Raw genomic sequence first — 16,231 nt, forward strand, 5'->3', positions numbered from 1 at the left:
CACGTCGGAAACCATGCATATAGAAGTTCATTCGTGGAAGAGCCCAAAGAGTACACAGTGGGAGAAATGATGCTTGTGTTACACCTGCAACTAAAGCAGAATGCTTTGGTAAAACTGCCGTGCTTTGGAAGAGGAAATGCTTACAGTCCTCGCTACAGCCTGCCTTGGTTGAGGCAGTTCGCTCCACGTCGGAAACCCTGCATATAGAAGTGCATTCGTGGAAGAGCCCAAAGAGTACACAGTGGGAGAAAAGCTGCTTCTGTTACCGCTGCAACTAAAGCAGAGTTCTACCGTTAAAACTGCGTGGTTTGGGAGAGGATATGCTTACAGTCCTCGCTACAGCCTGCCTTGGTTGAGGCAGTTCGCTCCACGTGGGAAACCATGCATATAGAAGTTCATTCGTGGAAGAGCCCAAAGAGTACACAGTGGGAGAAAAGCTGCTTGTGTTACCCCTGCAACTAAAAAAGAGTTTTACCATTAAAACTGAGTGGTTTGGGAGAGGATATGCTTACATTCCTCGCTACAGCCTGCATTGGTTGAGGCAGTTCGCTCCACGTCGCAAACCCTGCATATAGAAGTTCATTTGTGTAAGAGCCCAACGAGTACACAGTGGGAGAAAAACTGCTTGTGTTACCCCTGCAACTAAAGCAGAGTTCTACCGTTAAAACTGCGTGGTTTGGGAGAGGATATTCTTACAGTCCTCTCTACAGCCTGCCTTGGTTGAGCCAGTTCGCTCCACGTCGAAAACCCTGCATATAGAAGTTAATTCGTGGAAGAGCCCAAAGAGTACACAGTGGGAGAAAACCTGCTTGTGTTACCCCTGCAACTAAAGCAGATTTCTACCGTTAAAACTGCGTGGTTTGGGAGAGGATATGCTTACAGTCCTCGCTAGAGCCTGCCATGGTGGAGGCAGTTCGCTCCCCTGGGAATCCCTGCATAAAAATGTTCATTCGTGTAAGAGCCCCAAGAGAACACAGTGGGAGTAATGCTGCTTGTATTCCACCTGCAACTAAACCAGAATTCTTTGGTAAACTGCCGTGTTTTGTAAGAGGAAATGCTTACAGTTCTCGCTACAGCCTGCCTTGGTTGAGGCAGTTCACTCCACGTCGGAAACCCTGCATATAGAAGTTCATTCGTGGAAGAGCCCAAAGAGTACACAGTGGGAGAAAAGCTGCTTGTGTTACCCCTGCAACTAAAGCAGAGTTCTACCGTGAAAACTGCGTGTTTTGGGAGAGGATATGCTTACAGTCCTCGCTACAGCCTTCCACGGTTGAGGCAGTTCGATCCACGTGGGAATCCCTGCATAAAGAAGTTCATTCGTGTAAGAGCCCAAAGAGTACACAGTGGGAGAAATGATGCTTGTGTTACACCTGCAACTAAAGCAGAATTCTTTGGTAAAACTTCCGTGCTTTGGAAGAGGAAATGCTTACAGTCCTCGCTACAGTCTGCCTTGGTTGAGGCAGTTCGCTGCATGTCGGAAACCCTGCATATAGAAGTTCATTCGTGGAAGAGCCCAAAGAGTACACAGTGGGAGAAAAGCTGCTTGTGTTACCCCTGCAACTAAAGCAGAGTTCTACCATTAAAACTGCGTGGTGTGGGAGAGGATATGCTTACAGTCCTCGCTACAGCCTGCCTTGGTTGAGGCAGTTCGCTCCACGTCGCAAACCCTGCATATAGAAGTTCATTCGTGGAAGAGCCCAAAGAGTACACAGTGGGAGAAAAGCTGCTTGTGTTACGCCTGCAACTAAAGCAGAGTTCTACCGTTAAAACTGCGTGGTTTGGGACAGGATATGCTTACAGTCCTCGCTACAGCCTGCCTTGGTTGAGGCAGTTCGCTCCACGTCGGAAACCATGCATATAGAAGTTCATTCGTGGAAGAGCCCAAAGAGTACACAGTGGGAGAAAAGCTGCTTGTGTTACCCCTGCAACTAAAAAAGAGTTCTACCGTTAAAACTGAGTGGGTTGGGAGAGGATATGCTTACAGTCCTTGCTACAGCCTGCCTAGGTTGAGGCAGTTCGCTCCACGTCGGAAACCATGCATATAGAAGTTCATTCGTGGAAGAGCCCAAAGAGTACACAGTGGGAGAAAAGCTGCTTGTGTTACCCCTGCAACTAAAGCAGAGTTCTACCGTGAAAACTGCGTGTTTTGGGAGAGGATATGCTTACAGTCCTCGCTATTTCCTTCCACGGTTGAGGCAGTTCGATCCACGTGGGAATCCCAGCATAAAGAAGTTCATTCGTGTAAGAGCCCAAAGAGTACACAGTGGGAGAAATGATGCTTGTGTTACACCTGCAACTAAAGCAGAATTCTTTGGTAAAACTTCCGTGCTTTGGAAGAGGAAATGCTTACAGTCCTCGCTACAGTCTGCCTTGGTTGAGGCAGTTCGCTGCATGTCTGAAACCCTGCATATAGAAGTTCATTCGTGGAAGAGCCCAAAGAGTACACAGTGGGAGAAAAGCTGCTTGTGTTACCCCTGAAACTAAAGCAGAGTTCTACCATTAAAACTGCGTGGATTGGGAGAGGATATGCTTACAGTCCTCGCTACAGCCTGCCTTGGTTGAGGCAGTTCGCTCCACGTCGGAAACCATGCATATAGAAGTTCATTCGTGGAAGAGCCCAAAGAGTACACAGTGGGAGAAATGATGCTTGTGTTACACCTGCAACTAAAGCAGAATGCTTTGGTAAAACTGCCGTGCTTTGGAAGAGGAAATGCTTACAGTCCTCGCTACAGCCTGCCTTGGTTGAGGCAGTTCGCTCCACGTCGGAAACCCTGCATATAGAAGTGCATTCGTGGAAGAGCCCAAAGAGTACACAGTGGGAGAAAAGCTGCTTCTGTTACCGCTGCAACTAAAGCAGAGTTCTACCGTTAAAACTGCGTGGTTTGGGAGAGGATATGCTTACAGTCCTCGCTACAGCCTGCCTTGGTTGAGGCAGTTCGCTCCACGTGGGAAACCATGCATATAGAAGTTCATTCGTGGAAGAGCCCAAAGAGTACACAGTGGGAGAAAAGCTGCTTGTGTTACCCCTGCAACTAAAAAAGAGTTTTACCATTAAAACTGAGTGGTTTGGGAGAGGATATGCTTACATTCCTCGCTACAGCCTGCATTGGTTGAGGCAGTTCGCTCCACGTCGCAAACCCTGCATATAGAAGTTCATTTGTGTAAGAGCCCAACGAGTACACAGTGGGAGAAAAACTGCTTGTGTTACCCCTGCAACTAAAGCAGAGTTCTACCGTTAAAACTGCGTGGTTTGGGAGAGGATATTCTTACAGTCCTCTCTACAGCCTGCCTTGGTTGAGCCAGTTCGCTCCACGTCGAAAACCCTGCATATAGAAGTTAATTCGTGGAAGAGCCCAAAGAGTACACAGTGGGAGAAAACCTGCTTGTGTTACCCCTGCAACTAAAGCAGATTTCTACCGTTAAAACTGCGTGGTTTGGGAGAGGATATGCTTACAGTCCTCGCTAGAGCCTGCCATGGTGGAGGCAGTTCGCTCCCCTGGGAATCCCTGCATAAAAATGTTCATTCGTGTAAGAGCCCCAAGAGAACACAGTGGGAGTAATGCTGCTTGTATTCCACCTGCAACTAAACCAGAATTCTTTGGTAAACTGCCGTGTTTTGTAAGAGGAAATGCTTACAGTTCTCGCTACAGCCTGCCTTGGTTGAGGCAGTTCACTCCACGTCGGAAACCCTGCATATAGAAGTTCATTCGTGGAAGAGCCCAAAGAGTACACAGTGGGAGAAAAGCTGCTTGTGTTACCCCTGCAACTAAAGCAGAGTTCTACCGTGAAAACTGCGTGTTTTGGGAGAGGATATGCTTACAGTCCTCGCTACAGCCTTCCACGGTTGAGGCAGTTCGATCCACGTGGGAATCCCTGCATAAAGAAGTTCATTCGTGTAAGAGCCCAAAGAGTACACAGTGGGAGAAATGATGCTTGTGTTACACCTGCAACTAAAGCAGAATTCTTTGGTAAAACTTCCGTGCTTTGGAAGAGGAAATGCTTACAGTCCTCGCTACAGTCTGCCTTGGTTGAGGCAGTTCGCTGCATGTCGGAAACCCTGCATATAGAAGTTCATTCGTGGAAGAGCCCAAAGAGTACACAGTGGGAGAAAAGCTGCTTGTGTTACCCCAGCAACTAAAGCAGAGTTCTACCATTAAAACTGCGTGGTGTGGGAGAGGATATGCTTACAGTCCTCGCTACAGCCTGCCTTGGTTGAGGCAGTTCGCTCCACGTCGCAAACCCTGCATATAGAAGTTCATTCGTGGAAGAGCCCAAAGAGTACACAGTGGGAGAAAAGCTGCTTGTGTTACGCCTGCAACTAAAGCAGAGTTCTACCGTTAAAACTGCGTGGTTTGGGACAGGATATGCTTACAGTCCTCGCTACAGCCTGCCTTGGTTGAGGCAGTTCGCTCCACGTCGGAAAGCATGCATATAGAAGTTCATTCGTGGAAGAGCCCAAAGAGTACACAGTGGGAGAAAAGCTGCTTGTGTTACCCCTGCAACTAAAAAAGAGTTCTACCGTTAAAACTGAGTGGGTTGGGAGAGGATATGCTTACAGTCCTTGCTACAGCCTGCCTTGGTTGAGGCAGTTCGCTCCACGTCGGAAACCATGCATATAGAAGTTCATTCGTGGAAGAGCCCAAAGAGTACACAGTGGGAGAAAAGCTGCTTGTGTTACCCCTGCAACTAAAGCAGAGTTCTACCGTGAAAACTGCGTGTTTTGGGAGAGGATATGCTTACAGTCCGCGCTATTTCCTTCCACGGTTGAGGCAGTTCGATCCACGTGGGAATCCCAGCATAAAGAAGTTCATTCGTGTAAGAGCCCAAAGAGTACACAGTGGGAGAAATGATGCTTGTGTTACACCTGCAACTAAAGCAGAATTCTTTGGTAAAACTTCCGTGCTTTGGAAGAGGAAATGCTTACAGTCCTCGCTACAGTCTGCCTTGGTTGAGGCAGTTCGCTGCATGTCGGAAACCCTGCATATAGAAGTTCATTCGTGGAAGAGCCCAAAGAGTACACAGTGGGAGAAAAGCTGCTTGTGTTACCCCTGCAACTAAAGCAGAGTTCTACCATTAAAACTGCGTGGATTGGGAGAGGATATGCTTACAGTCCTCGCTACAGCCTGCCTTGGTTGAGGCAGTTCGCTCCACGTCGGAAACCATGCATATAGAAGTTCATTCGTGGAAGAGCCCAAAGAGTACACAGTGGGAGAAAAGATGCTTGTGTTACACCTGCAACTAAAGCAGAATGCTTTGGTAAAACTGCCGTGCTTTGGAAGAGGAAATGCTTACAGTCCTCGCTACAGCCTGCCTTGGTTGAGGCAGTTCGCTCCACGTCGGAAACACTGCATATAGAAGTGCATTCGTGGAAGAGCCCAAAGAGTACACAGTGGGAGAAAAGCTGCTTCTGTTACCGCTGCAACTAAAGCAGAGTTCTACCGTTAAAACTGCGTGGTTTGGGAGAGGATATGCTTACAGTCCTCGCTACAGCCTGCCTTGGTTGAGGGGTTCGCTCCACGTGGGAAACCATGCATATAGAAGTTCATTCGTGGAAGAGCCCAAAGAGTATACAGTGGGAGAAAAGCTGCTTGTGTTACCCCTGCAACTAAAAAAGTGTTTTACCATTAAAACTGAGTGGTTTGGGAGAGGATATGCTTACATTCCTCGCTACAGCCTGCATTGGTTGAGGCAGTTCGCTCCACGTCGCAAACCCTGCATATAGAAGTTCATTTGTGTAAGAGCCCAAAGAGTACACAGTGGGAGAAAAACTGCTTGTGTTACCCCTGCAACTAAAGCAGAGTTCTACCGTTAAAACTGCGTGGTTTGGGAGAGGATATACTTACAGTCCTCTCTACAGCCTGCCTTGGTTGAGCCAGTTCGCTCCACGTCGAAAACCCTGCATATAGAAGTTAATTCGTGGAAGAGCCCAAAGAGTACACAGTGGGAGAAAAGCTGCTTGTGTTACCCCTGCAACTAAAGCAGATTTCTACCGTTAAAACTGCGTGGTTTGGGAGAGGATATGCTTACAGTCCTCGCTAGAGCCTGCCATGGTGGAGGCAGTTCGCTCCCCTGGGAATCCCTGCATAAAAATGTTCATTCGTGTAAGAGCCCCAAGAGAACACAGTGGGAGTAATGCTGCTTGTATTCCACCTGCAACTAAAGCAGAATTCTTTGGTAAACTGCCGTGTTTTGTAAGAGGAAATGCTTACAGTTCTCGCTACAGCCTGCCTTGGTTGAGGCAGTTCACTCCACGTCGGAAACCCTGCATATAGAAGTTCATTCGTGGAAGAGCCCAAAGAGTACACAGTGGGAGAAAAGCTGCTTGTGTTACCCCTGCAACTAAAGCAGAGTTCTACCGTGAAAACTGCGTGTTTTGGGAGAGGATATGCTTACAGTCCTCGCTACAGCCTTCCACGGTTGAGGCAGTTCGATCCACGTGGGAATCCCTGCATAAAGAAGTTCATTCGTGTAAGAGCCCAAAGAGTACACAGTGGGAGAAATGATGCTTGTGTTACACCTGCAACTAAAGCAGAATTCTTTGGTAAAACTTCCGTGCTTTGGAAGAGGAAATGCTTACAGTCCTCGCTACAGTCTGCCTTGGTTGAGGCAGTTCGCTGCATGTCGGAAACCCTGCATATAGAAGTTCATTCGTGGAAGAGCCCAAAGAGTACACAATGGGAGAAAAGCTGCTTGTGTTACCCCTGCAACTAAAGCAGAGTTCTACCATTAAAACTGCGTGGTGTGGGAGAGGATATGCTTACAGTCCTCGCTACAGCCTGCCTTGGTTGAGGCAGTTCGCTCCACGTCGCAAACCCTGCATATAGAAGTTCATTCGTGGAAGAGCCCAAAGAGTACACAGTGGGAGAAAAGCTGCTTGTGTTACCCCTGCAACTAAAGCAGAGTTCTACCGTTAAAACTGCGTGGTTTGGGACAGGATATGCTTACAGTCCTCGCTACAGCCTGCCTTGGTTGAGGCAGTTCGCTCCACGTCGGAAACCATGCATATAGAAGTTCATTCGTGGAAGAGCCCAAAGAGTACACAGTGGGAGAAAAGCTGCTTGTGTTACCCCTGCAACTAAAAAAGTGTTCTACCGTTAAAACTGAGTGGGTTGGGAGAGGATATGCTTACAGTCCTTGCTACAGCCTGCCATCGTGGAGGCAGTTCGCTCCTCGTAGGAATCCCTGCAGAAAGAAGTTCATTCGTGTTAGAGCCCAAAGAGTACACAGTGCGAGAAAAACTGCTTGTGTTACCCCTGCAACTAAAGCAGAGTTCTACCGTTAAAACTGCGTGGTTTGGGAGAGGATATGCTTACAGTCCTCGCTACAGCCTGCCATGGTGGAGGCAGTTTGCTCCTCGTAGGAATCCCTGCATAAAGAAGTTCATTCGTGGAAGAGCCCAAAGAGTACACAGTTGGAGTAATGCTGCTTGTGTTCCACCTGCAACTAAAGCAGAATTCTTTGGTAAAACTGCAGTGTTTTGGAAGAGGAAATGCTTACAGTCCTCGCTACAGCCTGCCTTGGTTGAGGCAGTTCGCTCCACGTCGGAAACCCTGCATATAGAAGTTCATTCGCAGAAGAGCCCAAAGAGTACACAATGGGAGAAAAGCTGCTTGTGTTACTCCTGCAACTAAAGCAGAATTCTACCGTTAAAACTGCGTGGTTTGGGAGAGGATATGCTTACAATCCTCGCTACAGCCTGCCTTGGTTGAGGCAGTTCTCTCCACGTCGCAAACCCTGCATATAGAAGTTCATTCGTGGAAGAGCCCAAAGAGTACACAGTGGGAGAAAAACTGCTTGTGTTACCCCTGCAACTAAAGCAGAGTGCTACCATTAAAACTGCGTGGTTTGGGAGAGGATAAGCTTACAGTCCTCGCTACAGCCTGCCATGGTTGAGTCAGTACCCTCCTCGTGGGAATCCTTGCATAAAGAAGTTCATTCGTGTAAGAGCCCAAAGAGTACACAGTGGGAGTAATGCTGCTTGTATTCCACCTGCAACTAAAGCAGAATTCTTTGGTAAAACTGCCGTGTTTTGTAAGAGGAAATGCTTACATTCCTCGCTACAGCCTGCCTTGGTTGAGGCAGTTCGCTCCACTTTGGAAACCCTGCATATAGAAGTTCATTCGTGGAAGAGCCCAAAGAGTACACAGTGGGAGAAAAGCTGCTTGTGTTACCCCTGCAACTAAAGCAGAGTTCTACCGTGAAAACTGCGTGTTTTGGGAGAGGATATGCTTACAGTCCTCGCTACTTCCTTCCACGGTTGAGGCAGTTCGATCCACGTGGGAATCCCTGCATAAAGAAGTTCATTCGTGTAAGAGCCCAAAGAGTACACATTGGGAGAAATGATGCTTGTTTTACACATGCAACTAAAGCAGAATTCTTTGGTAAAACTGCCGTGCTTTGGAAGAGGAAATGCTTACAGTCCTCGCTACAGCCTGCCTTGGTTGAGGCAGTTCGCTCCACGTCGGAAACCATGCATATAGAAGGTCATTCGTGGAAGAGCCCAAAGAGTACACAGTGGGAGAAATGATGCTTGTGTTACACCTGCAACTAAAGCAGAATGCTTTGGTAAAACTGCCGTGCTTTGGAAGAGGAAATGCTTACAGTCCTCGCTACAGCCTGCCTTGGTTGAGGCAGTTCGCTCCACGTCGGAAACCCTGCATATAGAAGTGCATTCGTGGAAGAGCCCAAAGAGAACACAGTGGGAGAAAAGCTGCTTGTGTTACCCCTGCAACTAAAGCAGAGTTCTACCGTTAAAACTGCGTGGTTTGGGAGAGGATATGCTTACAGTCCTCGCTACAGCCTGCCTTGGTTGAGGCAGTTCGCTCCACGTGGGAAACCATGCATATAGAAGTTCTTTCGTGGAAGAGCCCAAAGAGTACACAGTGGGAGAAAAGCTGCTTGTGTTACCCCTGCAACTAAAAAAGTGTTCTACCTTTAAAACTGAGTGGTTTGGGAGAGGATATGCTTACATTCCTTGCTACAGCCTGCCATGGTGGAAGCAGTTCGCTCCTCGTAGGAATCCCTGCATAAAGAAGTTCATTCGTGTTAGAGCCCAAAGAGTACACAGTGGGAGAAAAACTGCTTGTGTTACCCCTGCAACTAAAGCAGAGTTCTACCGTTAAAACTGCGTGGTTTGGGAGAGGATATGCTTACAGTCCTCGCTACAGCCTGCCATGGTGGAGGCAGTTTGCTCCTCGTAGGAATCCCCGCATAAAGAAGTTCATTCGTGGAAGAGCCCAAAGAGTACACAGTGGGAGTAATGCTGCTTGTATTCCACCTGCAACTAAAGCAGAATTCTTTGGTAAAACTGCAGTGTTTTGGAAGAGGAAATGCTTACAGTCCTCGCTACAGCCTGCCTTGGTTGAGGCAGTTCGCTCCACGTCGGAAACCCTGCATATAGAAGTTCATTCACGGAAGAGCCCAAAGAGTACACAATGGGAGAAAAGCTGCTTGTGTTACCCCTGCAACTAAAGCAGAATTCTACCGCTAAAACTGCGTGGTTTGGGAGAGGATATGCTTACAATCCTCGCTACAGCCTGCCTTGGTTGAGGCAGTTCTCTCCACGTCGCAAACCCTGCATATAGAAGTTCATTCGTGGAAGAGCCCAAAGAGTACACAGTGGGAGAAAAACTGCTTGTGTTACCCCTGCAACTAAAGCAGAGTTCTACCGTTAAAACTGCGTGGTTTGGGAGAGGATATGCTTACAGTCCTCGCTACAGCCTGCCATGGTTGAGTCAGTACCCTCCTCGTGGGAATCCTTGCATAAAGAAGTTCATTCGTGTAAGAGCCCAAAGAGTAGACAGTGGGAGTAATGCTGCTTGTATTCCACCTGCAACTAAAGCAGAATTCTTTGGTAAACTGCCGTGTTTTGTAAGAGGAAATGCTTACAGTCCTCGCTACAGCCTGCCTTGGTTGAGGCAGTTCACTCCACGTCGGAAACCCTGCATATAGAAGTTCATTCGTGGAAGAGCCCAAAGAGTACACAGTGGGAGAAAAGCTGCTTGTGTTACCCCTGCAACTAAAGCAGAGTTCTACCGTGAAAACTGCGTGTTTTGGGAGAGGATATGCTTACAGTCCTCGCTAGAGCCTGCCATGGTGGAGGCAGTTCGCTCCCCTGGGAATCCCTGCATAAAAAAGTTCATTCGTGTAAGAGCCCCAAGAGAACACAGTGGGAGTAATGCTGCTTCTATTCCACCTGCAACTAAAGCAGAATTCTTTGGTAAAACTGCCGTGTTTTGTAAGAGGAAATGCTTACAGTCCTCGCTACAGCCTGCCTTGGTTGAGGCAGTTCACTCCACGTCGGAAACCCTGCATATAGAAGTTCATTCGTGGAAGAGCCCAAAGAGTACACAGTGGGAGAAAAGCTGCTTGTGTTACCCCTGCAACTAAAGCAGAGTTCTACCGTGAAAACTGCGTGTTTTGGGAGAGGATATGCTTACAGTCCTCGCTACTGCCTTCCACGGTTGAGGCAGTTCGATCCACGTGGGAATCCCTGCATAAAGAAGTTCATTCGTGTAAGAGCCCAAAGAGTACACAGTGGGAGAAATGATGCTTGTGTTACACCTGCAACTAAAGAAGAATTCTTTGGTAAAACTACCGTGCTTTGGAAGAGGAAATGCTTACAGTCCTCGCTACAGCCTGCCTTGGTTGAGGCAGTTCCCTCCACGTCGCAAACCCTGCATATAGAAGTTCATTCGTGGAAGAGCCCAAAGAGTACACAGTGGGAGAAAAACTGCTTGTGTTACCCCTGCAACTAAAGCAGAGTTCTACCGTTAAAACTGCGTGGATTGGGAGAGGATATGCTTACAGTCCTCGCTACAGCCTGCCTTGGTTGAGGCAGTTCGCTCCACGTCGGAAACCATGCATATAGAAGTTCATTCGTGGAAGAGCCCAAAGAGTACACAGTGGGAGAAAAGCTGCTTGTGTTACCCCTGCAACTAAAAAAGTGTTCTACCATTAAAACTGAGTGGTTTGGGAGAGGATATGCTTACAGTCCTTGCTACAGCCTGCCATGGTGGAAGCAGTTCGCTCCTCGTAGGAATCCCTGCATAAAGAAGTTCATTCGTGTTAGAGCCCAAAGAGTACACAGTGCGAGAAAAACTGCTTGTGTTACCCCTGCAACTAAAGCAGAGTTCTACCGTTAAAACTGCGTGGTTTGGGAGAGGATATGCTTACAGTCCTCGCTACAGCCTGCCATGGTGGAGGCAGTTTGCTCCTCGTAGGAATCCCCGCATAAAGAAGTTCATTCGTGGAAGAGCCCAAAGAGTACACAGTGGGAGTAATGCTGCTTGTATTCCACCTGCAACTAAAGCAGAATTCTTTGGTAAAACTGCAGTGTTTTGGAAGAGGAAATGCTTACAGTCCTCGCTACAGCCTGCCTTGGTTGAGGCAGTTCGCTCCACGTCGGAAACCCTGCATATAGAAGTTCATTCGCGGAAGAGCCCAAAGAGTACACAATGGGAGAAAAGCTGCTTGTGTTACCCCTGCAACTAAAGCAGAATTCTACCGCTAAAACTGCGTGGTTTGGGAGAGGATATGCTTACAATCCTCGCTACAGCCTGCCTTGGTTGAGGCAGTTCTCTCCACGTCGCAAACCCTGCATATAGAAGTTCATTCGTGGAAGAGCCCAAAGAGTACACAGTGGGAGAAAAACTGCTTGTGTTACCCCTGCAACTAAAGCAGAGTTCTACCGTTAAAACTGCGTTGTTTGGGAGAGGATATGCTTACAGTCCTCGCTACAGCCTGCCATGGTTGAGTCAGTACCCTCCTCGTAGGAATCCTTGCATAAAGAAGTTCATTCGTGTAAGAGCCCAAAGAGTAGACAGTGGGAGTAATGCTGCTTGTATTCCACCTGCAACTAAAGCAGAATTCTTTGGTAAACTGCCGTGTTTTGTAAGAGGAAATGCTTACAGTCCTCGCTACAGCCTGCCTTGGTTGAGGCAGTTCACTCCACGTCGGAAACCCTGCATATAGAAGTTCATTCGTGGAAGAGCCCAAAGAGTACACAGTGGGAGAAAAGCTGCTTGTGTTACCCCTGCAACTAAAGCAGAGTTCTACCGTGAAAACTGCGTGTTTTGGGAGAGGATATGCTTACAGTCCTCGCTAGAGCCTGCCATGGTGGAGGCAGTTCGCTCCCCTGGGAATCCCTGCATAAAAAAGTTCATTCGTGTAAGAGCCCCAAGAGTACACAGTGGGAGAAATGATGCTTGTGTTACACCTGCAACTAAAGCAGAATTCTTTGGTAAAACTTCCGTGCTTTGGAAGAGGAAATGCTTACAGTCCTCGCTACAGTCTGCCTTGGTTGAGGCAGTTCGCTGCATGTCGGAAACCCTGCATATAGAAGTTCATTCGTGGAAGAGCCCAAAGAGTACACAGTGGGAGAAAAGCTGCTTGTGTTACCCCTGCAACTAAAGCAGAGTTCTACCATTAAAACTGCGTGGTGTGGGAGAGGATATGCTTACAGTCCTCGCTACAGCCTGCCTTGGTTGAGGCAGTTCGCTCCACGTCGCAAACCCTGCATATAGAAGTTCATTCGTGGAAGAGCCCAAAGAGTACACAGTGGGAGAAAAGCTGCTTGTGTTACCCCTGCAACTAAAAAAGAGTTCTACCGTTAAAACTGAGTGGGTTGGGAGAGGATATGCTTACAGTCCTTGCTACAGCCTGCCATCGTGGAGGCAGTTCGCTCCTCGTAGGAATCCCTGCATAAAGAATTTCATTCGTGTTAGAGCCCAAAGAGTACACAGTGCGAGAAAAACAGCTTGTGTTACCCCTGCAACTAAAGCAGAGTTCTACCGTTAAAAGTGCGTGGTTTGGGAGAGGATATGCTTACAGTCCTCGCTACAGCCTGCCATGGTGGAGGCAGTTTGCTCCTCGTAGGAATCCCTGCATAAAGAAGTTCATTCGTGGAAGAGCCCAAAGAGTACACAGTTGGAGTAATGCTGCTTGTATTCCACCTGCAACTAAAGCAGAATTCTTTGGTAAAACTGCAGTGTTTTGGAAGACGAAATGCTTACAGTCCTCGCTACAGCCTGCCTTGGTTGAGGCAGTTCGCTCCACGTCGGAAACCCTGCATATAGAAGTTCATTCGCGGAAGAGCCCAAAGAGTACACAATGGGAGAAAAGCTGCTTGTGTTACCCCTGCAACTAAAGCAGAATTCTACCGCTAAAACTGCGTGGTTTGGGAGAGGATATGCTTACAATCCTCGCTACAGCCTGCCTTGGTTGAGGCAGTTCTCTCCACGTCGCAAACCCTGCATATAGAAGTTCATTCGTGGAAGAGCCCAAAGAGTACACAGTGGGAGAAAAACTGCTTGTGTTACCCCTGCAACTAAAGCAGAGTTCTACCGTTAAAACTGCGTGGTTTGGGAGAGGATATGCTTACAGTCCTCGCTACAGCCTGCCATGGTTGAGTCAGTACCCTCCTCGTGGGAATCCTTGCATAAAGAAGTTCATTCGTGTAAGAGCCCAAAGAGTACACAGTGGGAGTAATGCTGCTTGTATTCCACCTGCAACTAAAGCAGAATTCTTTGGTAAAACTGCAGTGTTTTGGAAGACGAAATGCTTACAGTCCTCGCTACAGCCTGCCTTGATTGAGGCAGTTCGCTCCACGTCGGAAACCCTGCATATAGAAGTTCATTCGCAGAAGAGCCCAAAGAGTACACAATGGGAGAAAAGCTGCTTGTGTTACCCCTGCAACTAAAGCAGAATTCTACTGTTAAAACTGCGTGGTTTGGGAGAGGATATGCTTACAATCCTCGCTACAGCCTGCCTTGGTTGAGGCAGTTCTCTCCACGTCGCAAACCCTGCATATAGAAGTTCATTCGTGGAAGAGCCCAAAGAGTACACAGTGGGAGAAAAACTGCTTGTGTTACCCCTGCAACTAAAGCAGAGTGCTACCGTTAAAACTGCGTGGTTTGGGAGAGGATATGCTTACAGTCCTCGCTACAGCCTGCCATGGTTTAGTCAGTACCCTCCTCGTGGGAATCCTTGCATAAAGAAGTTCATTCGTGTAAGAGCCCAAAGAGTACACAGTGGGAGTAATGCTGCTTGTATTCCACCTGCAACTAAAGCAGAATTCTTTGGTAAAACTGCCGTGTTTTGTAAGAAGAAATGCTTACATTCCTCGCTACAGCCTGCCTTGGTTGAGGCAGTTCGCTCCACTTTGGAAACCCTGCATATAGAAGTTCATTCGTGGAAGAGCCCAAAGAGTACACAGTGGGAGAAAAGCTGCTTGTGTTACCCCTGCAACTAAAGCAGAGTTCTACCGTGAAAACTGCGTGTTTTGGGAGAGGATATGCTTACAGTCCTCGCTACTTCCTTCCACGGTTGAGGCACTTCGATCCACGTGGGAATCCCTGCATAAAGAAGTTCATTCGTGTAAGAGCCCAAAGAGTACACAGTGGGAGAAATGATGCTTGTGTTACACCTGCAACTAAAGCAGAATTCTTTGGTAAAACTTCCGTGCTTTGGAAGAGGAAATGCTTACAGTCCTCGCTACAGTCTGCCTTGGTTGAGGCAGTTCGCTGCACGTCGGAAACCCTGCATATAGAAGTTCATTCGTGGAAGAGCCCAAATAGTACACAGTGGGAGAAAAGCTGCTTGTGTTACCCCTGCAACTAAAGCAGAGTTCTACCATTAAAACTGCGTGGTGTGGGAGAGGATATGCTTACAGTCCTCGCTACAGCCTGCCTTGGTTGAGGCAGTTCACTCCACGTCGCAAACCCTGCATATAGAAGTTCATTCGTGGAAGAGCCCAAAGAGTACACAGTGGGGGAAAAGCTGCTTGTGTTACCCCTGCAACTAAAGCAGAGTTCTACCATTAAAACTGCGTGGTTTGGGAGAGGATATGCTTACAGTCCTCGCTACAGCCTGCCTTGGTTGAGGCAGTTCGCTCCACGTCGGAAACCATGCATATAGAAGTTCATTCGTGGAAGAGCCCAAAGAGTACACAGTGGGAGAAAAGCTGCTTGTGTTACCCCTGCAACTGAAGCAGAGTTCTACCGTTAAAACTGCGTGGTTTGGGAGAGGATATGCTTACAGTCCTCGCTACAGCCTGCCTTGGTTGAGGCAGTTCGCTCCACGTCGGAAACCATGCATATAGAAGTTCATTCGTGGAAGAGCCCAAAGAGTACACAGTGGGAGAAAAGCTGCTTGTGTTACCCCTGCAACTAAAAAAGAGTTCTACCGTTAAAACTGAGTGGGTTGGGAGAGGATATGCTTACAGTCCTTGCTACAGCCTGCCATCGTGGAGGCAGTTCGCTCCTCGTAGGAATCCCTGCATAAAGAAGTTCATTCGTGTTAGAGCCCAAAGAGTACACAGTGCGAGAAAAACTGCTTGTGTTACCCCTGCAACTAAAGCAGAGTTCTACCGTTAAAACTGCGTGGTTTGGGAGAGGATATGCTTACAGTCCTCGCTACAGCCTGCCATGGTGGAGGCAGTTTGCTCCTCGTAGGAATCCCTGCATAAAGAAGTTCATTCGTGGAAGAGCCCAAAGAGTACACAGTTGGAGTAATGCTGCTTGTGTTCCACCAGCAACTAAAGCAGAATTCTTTGGTAAAACTGCAGTGTTTTGGAAGAGGAAATGCTTACAGTCCTCGCTACAGCCTGCCTTGGTTGAGGCAGTTCGCTCCACGTCGGAAACCCTGCATATAGAAGTTCATTCGCAGAAGAGCCCAAAGAGTACACAATGGGAGAAAAGCTGCTTGTGTTACTCCTGCAACTAAAGCAGAATTCTACCGTTAAAACTGCGTGGTTTGGGAGAGGATATGCTTACAATCCTCGCTACAGCCTGCCTTGGTTGAGGCAGTTCTCTCCACGTCGCAAACCCTGCATATAGAAGTTCATTCGTGGAAGAGCCCAAAGAGTACACAGTGGGAGAAAAACTGCTTGTGTTACCCCTGCAACTAAAGCAGAGTGCTACCGTTAAAACTGCGTGGTTTGGGAGAGGATAAGCTTACAGTCCTCGCTACAGCCTGCCATGGTTGAGTCAGTACCCTCCTCGTGGGAATCCTTGCATAAAGAAGTTCATTCGTGTAAGAGCCCAAAGAGTACACAGTGGGAGTAATGCTGCTTGTATTCCACCTGCAACTAAAGCTGAATTCTTTGGTAAAACTGCCGTGTTTTGTAAGAGGAAATGCTTACATTCCTCGCTACAGCCTGCCTTGGTTGAGGCAGTTCGCTCCACTTTGGAAACCCTGCATATAGAAGTTCATTCGTGGAAGAGCCCAAAGA

The sequence above is a fragment of the Mesoplodon densirostris genome, chromosome 19, assembly GCF_025265405.1.
Source record: "Mesoplodon densirostris isolate mMesDen1 chromosome 19, mMesDen1 primary haplotype, whole genome shotgun sequence".
NCBI classification, from domain to species: domain Eukaryota; kingdom Metazoa; phylum Chordata; class Mammalia; order Artiodactyla; family Ziphiidae; genus Mesoplodon; species Mesoplodon densirostris.